The following is an 8,596-nucleotide window of genomic DNA, read 5'->3' as shown; positions in this document are numbered from 1 at the left end:
GTTGTTTAATGGGTACAGGGTTTCTGTTTAGGATGATGAAAAAGCTGGGGATGGATAGTGGTGATGGTCCCATAACAATGCTACTGAACTGTACTCTTAAAAATGGTTAAAATGGTTAATTTTATGTTATGCAGTATTTTACCATAAAAATGTCCAAACCCCCCCCAGAAGTTTATTGTGTAATTCTGGAGGCTGGAAGTCTGACATCAAGGTGTCAGCAGGGTCATGCCTGCTCCAGGGGTCCTAGGTGAGGGTCCTTCCTTGTCTCTCCCAGTCTTTTGTGTTTGCTGGTAATCGTTGGTGTTCCTTGGATGAGAGTTGTATCACTTTAATTACGTGGCCATCTTCTCCCTGTATCTTCACGTCATCTTCCCTTAGTGCGTGGCTGATTCTGTGTCTGAATTTATGCTTTTATAAGGATACCAGTCATGTTGGTTTAGGTGACTTCATTAGGTAACTTCACCCTGATGACTTCGTTTTAAATTGATTCCTTCTGCAAAGACCCTATTTCCACATAGAAGGTCACATTCTGAGGTACTGAGGGTTAGGACTTTGGAATATCTTTTATGGACACAGTTCAGCCCATAATAGACCTCAGTCAACATTTGTTGAATAAATGCATGAATTCAAGACCTGGGTGTGTCCTTATAAATAAGAAAGAATTCCTAACATTTAGATAGTATGAGAGCTTGACACGAGTCACGTACTGTCCATACTCATCCTTTTTTCATCCTCCCAACATATTCAAGAGGGAAGTATTGTATTTATTGATCATTCCATTTTATAAAAGAGAAAATTGAGGCTCAGAGAGACTAAACCACTTGGCCAAATTTGCACAGCCAGTGAGTAGCAGGACTAGGCTTTACGGATTGAGCCCTGAAACTGTCTGGTTTCATTAATTCAATCCTCACAATCATCTTTGCAGTAGGTATTATTAATGTCCCCTAATACAGATTAGGAAGCCAAGGCTCATAAAGCTTAAGTAACTTGTCCGAGGTCACACAGCCAGGAAGTGGTAGGACCAGCGCTTGATCTTAGATCAGTCTGATTTCAAGATAAACGCTCTTAACTTTTAAACTATAAAGCTTCCTACTGAACTCTGGGAACTTAGTGAAGTTTTTCTCCTCCAGGCCTCAATTTCCCCATCAGAAATAAGGTCCTTGGTGCCGAGACCAGCTTGGTCGGGGCGCTGGAGGAATTGAAGACACACACGCAGAGAAATATAGAGGTGTGAAGTGGGAAATCAGGGGTCTCACAGCCTTCAGAGCTGAGAGCCTCAAACAGAGATTTACCCACGTATTTATTAACAGCAAGCCAGAGATAAGCATTGTTTCTATAGATTAACTAAAAGTATTCCTTATGGGAAACAAAGGAATGGGCTGAAATAAAGGGCTGGGTTGGGCTAGTTATATGCAGCAGGAGCGTGTCCTTAAGGCACAGATTGCTCATGCTATTGTTTGTGGTTTAAGAACCACTTTAAGCGGTTTTCTGCCCTGGGTGGGCCAGGTGTTCCTTGCCCTCATTCCAGTAAACCCACAACCTTCCAGTGTGGGCACCATGGCCATCACGAACATGTCACAGTGCTACAGAGCTTTTGTGTTTTCTTTGTTTTTTTTGTTTTTTTTTTTTTTTGAGACGGAGTCTCGCTCTGTCGCCCAGGCTGGAGTGCAGTGGCCGGATCTCAGCTCACTGCAAGCTCCGCCTCCCGGGTTCACACCATTCTCCTGCCTCAGCCTCCCGAGTAGCTGGGACTACAGGCGCCCGCCACATCGCCCGGCTAGTTTTTTGTATTTTTTTTAGTAGAGACGGGGTTTCACCGTGTTAGCCAGGATGGTCTCGATCTCCTGACCTCGTGATCCGCCCGTCTCGGCCTCCCAAAGTGCTGGGATTACAGGCTTGAGCCACCGCGCCCGGCCAAGAGCTTTTGTTTATGGCAAGTTTTGGGACCAGTTTATGGCCAGATTTTGGGGGGCCTGTCCCCAACACTTGGTCCCTGCACCATGTATTAGGTTAGTACAGAAGTAATTGCGGGTTTTTGGCATTACTTTTGATGGCAAAAACCGCGATTACTTTTGCACCAATCTATTATTCTCATCGAGAAAGCCATTGGGGTTCCCATTGGCTGATAGAAGTGGTAAAACGTGCTAGGGAGATGTTTGATTATTATTCCTATTTCTACAGATAGGCAAAGTGAGGCTCAGAGAGGAGACTTTCTTGCCCAAAGGCTCACAGCCACACAGTGGTAGAGCTGGGAGTTGAACTGAGATTTGAATTCAGAGATTTGTAGACTCCAAAACCCTCAGCCTATCCTACTTCTCTTACTTCAGTTTCCTTCTCCTTCACACTTGCAAAGAATTAAATATTTTGACCCATGGACATTACAGTATTTGTAATTATACCCTTTATAAAATAAGCCAATCATATGAAGCCCTCAGTAGCGGCTCGTACAAATATTATAGAAAGCGCTCAGTAACTATAGCTTTTATGCTATTCATTTTTACTACATCTGTGCGGATGGCAATGCTTTAAAAGACTTTTAAATTTCTTTTCACTCCCTCACTCAAAGTAGGTGCCAAAAGACTGTCAGCATCGTGCCTGTTTCTTTCTACCCATTCATTATTCATTTCTACTTCCGGCAAATGTGTCACCTATGAACTCAGTGGGGAGTGATACAGATAGGGTCCCCACCATGGTGCAACTTACAGCCCATAGGTTCTTGCGATCTCAAAATGCTTTGTCTTTTTAAAAATTTGAGATAGGTTTGGCCAGGCGCGGTGGCTCACGCCTGTAATCCCAGTACTTTGGAAGGCCGAGGTGGGTGGATCACAAGGTCAGGAGATCGAGATCATCCTGGCTAACACAGTGAAACCCTGTCTCTGTTAAAAATACAAAAAATTAGCCAGGCATGGTGGTGGCGCCTGTAGTCCCAGCTGCTGGGGAGGCTGAGGGAGGAGAATGGCATGAACCCGGGAGGCAGAGCTTGCAGTGAGCCGAGATCGCGCCACTGCTCTCCAGCCTGGGCGACACAGTGAGACTCTGTCTCAAAAAAAAAAAAATTTTTTTTGAGATAGGGTCTTGCTCTGCTGCCCAGCCTGGAGCACAGTGGTGCTATCACAGGTCATTGCAGCCTCCAACTGCTGGGCTCAAGTGATCCTCCTGTCTCAGCCTCCTGAGTAGCTCAGACTACAGGCATACACATCTGTGCCCAGCCAATTAAAAAAAAATTAGGGATAGGGTCTTGCTGTGTTGTCCAGGCAGGTTGTGAACTCCAAGCCTCAAGCAATTTTTCTGCCTTGGCCTTCCAAAGTACTAGAGTTTCAGTCATAGGCCACTGCCCCTGGCCAATCTTTGCTTTTGATGTGAGACCTGGGCAATTTGCTCACCTAGCCAATGAGCTAGGTCGTGGAGAGCTGAGCCAAGGCTCAGTCATCTTTGTGCCCCCAGTGCCTACATAGGATCTAGCACATAGTAGGTGTTCAGGAAATATGTATTGACTGGTTGAATTAATTAATGATAAAGAGCGGGGGTGTCTTCATTTGGGCTCTACCAGAAGCAGACTCTAAGACAACAACAAGTTCAGGTGTATATAATTTATTTGGAAAGTGATCCCAGAGAGCATCAGGAAGTAGGGAGTGGGGAAGTGAGCCAGAGAAAGGAAGGCAGGCAATTCAGGGTGTATTAGTGAGCAGGTTACCACTGGGTCTTCTTAAAATTAGGAGGTGTCATGTGACTCATTCTGGTCAGTGGATTCTGAACAAAGATGACTGGTGTAATTTCCAAGTGAAATCATTTATTACAGAAGCCACACTTTGCAGTGCTCTCTTCTCTTCTGCTGTCCTGAGATGGCAACATGGCAAAATGGCAGAGCTTACACCAGCGTGGGTCTCTGAGTGACTCTGTAGAGAAAAGCCCCCTGCTGACCAGCACTAGACTTCTTTCATGAGTGAGAAATAAGTTTCATTGTTTTCAGCCACCAAGAATTGGGGGCTGTTTGTTACTGCAGCATAGCCTGACAGACACATAGAGAGAAAGGACTCAAACCTTCCTCTCCACTTCATCTTCTTGCTCCCATGAGGAGAATAGGTCTTGGTGTTCCCCTTGGACAAACAATATTTAACTTTTAGATACAAAAGAGTCAGACCTGGAAGGAGGCTCTGAGATCATCAAAAGGTGTTCTCATAGCCTATCAGAAACAACACTCCCTTCTTACGACAATTTTTTGTAACAGCCCTTTTACTCTCTTGAAATAAAATTGATAATGTAACCCATCTACATGCATGCTTTAAATAAATGAATAATAAAATGTCCTAACTCTAACTGTATTATAAAATAATAAGGCTAGAATGTGTAACAATATGTATTTCAGTATGTAAAGGCTTCAAACAGAGGATATAAGAAAGCAGTTAGGCAATTACTCCTATTTATAATGCATACATTTGGACAGGAAGTTAATATTAAACTTAATATGTGTTAGACATTTTCATACACTTATGTAGCATTGTCATGGGTGACATTAATTTCCAAAATGGTGAAGAATGCTTGGTAAAGTTCTCACCTGAGCCCTGGGGAGTTGGGGAATTGATACCCCAGCTACTGTCAGTCATTGGAAGAAGGTTGCTCCTAGTAGGTATTCATTCCCCCAAGATTATAGCTGCCTCCCACCTCTCCAGGCACACGAGAGAGTTTCCAGGCACACAGACACGTGGATACTGGCTGGTGGAAGCGGTCCTCACACAGCAACATTGTAAGGTCTACAGGGTAGGAAAAGCACAGCCAGCATCTGCTACAATCCAGGCAGCAGATCAAAGATGTCCGGGGGAAAGGCAAGGGAAAGAGGAAGCTGGCAACAGGGAATGGCGAGAAGGTCCCCCCAAGAGAGTCAAGACTTGGGAATGCATTTGCTGAGGTCCCCTAATGGTGGATCCCTAGGGGGGTGACCACAGAGCCAGCTGCCCAGCTCCCGAGAGCTCTCAGGCTCCAGTTCCTCTCTCCATGATCCCTGTTCCCTGTCTGGGTCCTGGCTCCCTGCCCCCACCATGAAGCCTCTTTGTAGGGCTTTCGCTTGGATTCTGAGTGTGGCCATGTAGCCTAGTTTTCTAATTTCCCTGTTTCCACAGGTGTCTTTAGAATAAACCTCCATTATTGAGTAACTGCAAAGTCTCTCTGCTCCATACAACTATAGAGCCTGTCTCCAGCATCTTCTGTCTGGAACGGAGCTCTGGAAGCCTGTCTGTTGCCCTACTTATCATCAAAAAAATGATCATGAGAAGAGGATGGTGAACATGTACAGAGCACGTCATTGGTTTTACCCATCGTTCTAAGCCCTTTCTGCAAAGTAAACTCAGGTTACTATCCGCTACAACCTTATGAGACAGGTAGCATTATTATCTCCATGTTACAGATGAGGCAAAGGAAGCACAGAGAGGTTAAGTGACTTGCCCAAAGGCACACAGTGAGTGGTGGAACCTGGAGAGGAAACCAGGTGGTGTAAATCAAGGGCCTAACTCAGTCACTCTTCCTCTGATCACTTGACTCTACTGCCTGCAATCACTGAGCAACACTGCCTCTCAATTAAGCTGGTAAAGTGATCTCTTGGCACTAAACCTCATTCTCTTGTAATTGAGGGATATTCTTGCTTCACTGTCACTCTAAGGTTCTGCCCTGCAGAAGACAAAATATGAGGGCCAGGCGGGGTGGCTAACGCCTGTAATCCCAGCACTTTGGAAGGCCGAGGCGGGTGGATCACGAGGTCAGGAGTTTGAGACCAGCCTGGCCAACATGGTGAAAGCCCGTCTCTACTGAAAATACCAAAAAAATTAGCTGGGCATGGTGGAGTGCACCTGTAGTCCCAGCTACTTGGGAGGCTGAGGCAGGAGAATCACTTGAACCCAGGAGGCGGAGGTTGCAGTGAGCCGAGATCGCGCCACTGCACTCCAGCCTGGGTGAGAAACCAAGACTGTCTCAAAAAAAAAAAAAAAAAAAAGACAATTTTGTCTAGGTTGGGGCTAAGAGCAGGGTTTTGGAGTTAGACAGGCCTGGGGTCAAATCTCAGTTCTGCCCCTCCCTGGCTGTGTGACCTCAGCAGTTGGCTTCCCCACTGTGAAACTCTTGGAGCTGACGACTGCATAGGACAATGTATGGGAGTACATGTGAAGAACAAGAGCTTCCTGGCACAGATGGTTATTATGGGTGTGAGGCTTTGGATAGAGTCACTTGGACATCAGTGACTGCCTGGGGCTGTCATGAATCTGGCAGTGCAGCTGAACCCCACCTCTGGAATCAACCCCACTCCAGACCCCGGGGCTGCATTTGGCCTGGGAGTGGGCATGGTGAGTGAGGTCACTGACTCACACTTGAGCCAGCCTCCCTGTAAGCCTTCCTGTTACCCAGAGCCAGTCATGGGCCCTGTTGGTGTTAACTGCGATCAGGCATGGACAGCTTGTGGCCTGGTGCCTAGATTGTAGTAGATGCTCAATAAACGAAGTCACTGCCCACACCAGCAGTGGCATTAGGTCGGCCGACCACAGCATCAACAGCTGATGAATACAGAGAACAACAGGCTTTGGAGACGGACCTGAATGTGAGTCCTGGTCCCATCACTTAAGAGCTGTGGCACTTGGGGCAATTTGCTTCAGCTCTCTGGGCCTCAGTTTCTCTCGCTGCGTATGAGGATCACTATTGCCTGTCTGTAGAGTCAAGATGAAACTCTAAAGCACTTAATAACGTGCTTGGGGTTTGGCCACAGCTCTATAGTGGCAGCTATTATTACCGTTGTTTCTGCTGCAACTGCTGATGTTATTTTCAACTCTATCTCCCTGGTGACTTCCTGTCCTTTATGGATACATCAGAGTGTATGGCACTCAGGAATGGATTTTCTGGGGTCAATACTCAGGATTCAGGTCTCAGTTCTACCACTTCTTATCTGTGTGGCTCTAGGAAGGTGATGTTGCCTTCCTGAGCCCATTTCTTCATCTGTGAAATAGAATTAATAACCACACCTCCCTCCCAATGACATTCTTAGGGTTTAATGAGATGATGTAAGCATTGATTTATAAAGCATGACAGGCTGGGTGCAGTGGCTCATCACGCCTGTAATCCCAGCACTTTGGGAGGCCGAGATGGGTGGATCATGAGGTCAGGAGTTGAGACCAGCCTGGCCAACAAGGTGAAACTCCATCTCTACTAAAAATACAAAAATTAGCCTGATGTGGTGGCACACACCTGTAATCCTAGTTACTCAGGAGACTGAGGCAGGAGAATCACTTTAACCTGGGAGGTAGAGGTTGCCATGAGCCAAGACAGAGCCATTGCACTCCAGCCTGGGTGACAGGGTGAGTCTCTGCTTTAAAAAAAAAAAAAAAAAAAAAAGCATAACAGACTGGATGGCACCTGGTTCATACCTGTAATCCCAACACTTTGGGAGGCTGAGGCAGGAAGAGTGCTTGAGGCCAAGAGTTTGAGACAAGCCTGGGCAATACAGCAAGACCCTCACCTCTACAAAAAATAGATTTTAAAAATTAGCTGGGCATGGTGGTGTAAGGCCTGTAATCCCAGTGCTTTAGGAGGCTGAGGTAGGAGGATTGCTTGAGACCAGGAATTGGAGGCTGCAGTGAGCTATGATCACACCCCTGCACTCCAGCCTGGGCAACAGAGCAAGACCCCATCTCAAAAGATAAAAAAAGAATAAAGAATGACAAGGCCTCTCCTTGAGAAAGGGAGGAAGGGGTGGGTCCAGAAGGGAGAAAGGGGTGGGCAATAGGGGTGCTGTATCTCCACAATGGGGATGCCAAGCCCCTGGCTTCCATCTGTCTCATTGCTGGGCACCCCTGCTCCATCTGATCCTGATGCCCAGCCCAGGACTCCCATACACGCGGAAAAAGCCAAGATGATTTCTCACCTTGTTTGTAAAATATGCAGGTTAAAGTAATTGAAAATTACTTTTCGATGCCTTCCTGAGGCCCCCATAGGCCTCCCACACACCAGCTGCATCACCCACTGGGAGGCTGCAGGTGGCTGAGACAGGCTCCGGGCACAGCAGGGGAACAAAGTCAGGGAAATGATGCAGAGTTGGCTCGTGGAGGTTGGATGGGTGAGGGGTGGTCCCGGGGCCTGCCTGCAGGAAGTCTGCTGTCAGTTGGCTATCAGACAGAAGGCCCCTCCTCTTCCTACCTGGGGGCAGAAGAGACTCCATTATGACCGAGCATGGTGGCTCACGCCTGTAATTCCAGCACTCTGGGGGGCCGAGGTGGGTGGGTCACCGGAGGTCAGGAGTTTGAGACCAGCCTGACAAATACGGTGAAACCCCGTCTCTACTAAAAATACAAAAATTAGCCAGGCGTGGTGGTGTGCACCTGTAGTCCCAGCTAGTTGGGACGCTGAGACAGGAGAATTGCTTGAGCCCAGGAGATGGAGGTTGCAGTAAGCTGAGACTGCGCCACTGCCTGGGTGTCAGAGTGAGGCTCTGTCTCTAAATAAATAAATACATACATAATGACTTCATTTATGCCTGGCACTGCCCCAGTGTCTGTTCAGCTCTCCAGCAACTCCCACTGCCCAGATGAATCCACAGGGGCCCAGAGCAGTGGTCAGTGGGGGG

Source organism: Theropithecus gelada, chromosome 10, assembly GCF_003255815.1.
Source record: "Theropithecus gelada isolate Dixy chromosome 10, Tgel_1.0, whole genome shotgun sequence".
Taxonomy (NCBI): Eukaryota; Metazoa; Chordata; class Mammalia; order Primates; family Cercopithecidae; genus Theropithecus; species Theropithecus gelada.
This window is presented reverse-complemented; position numbering follows the sequence as displayed.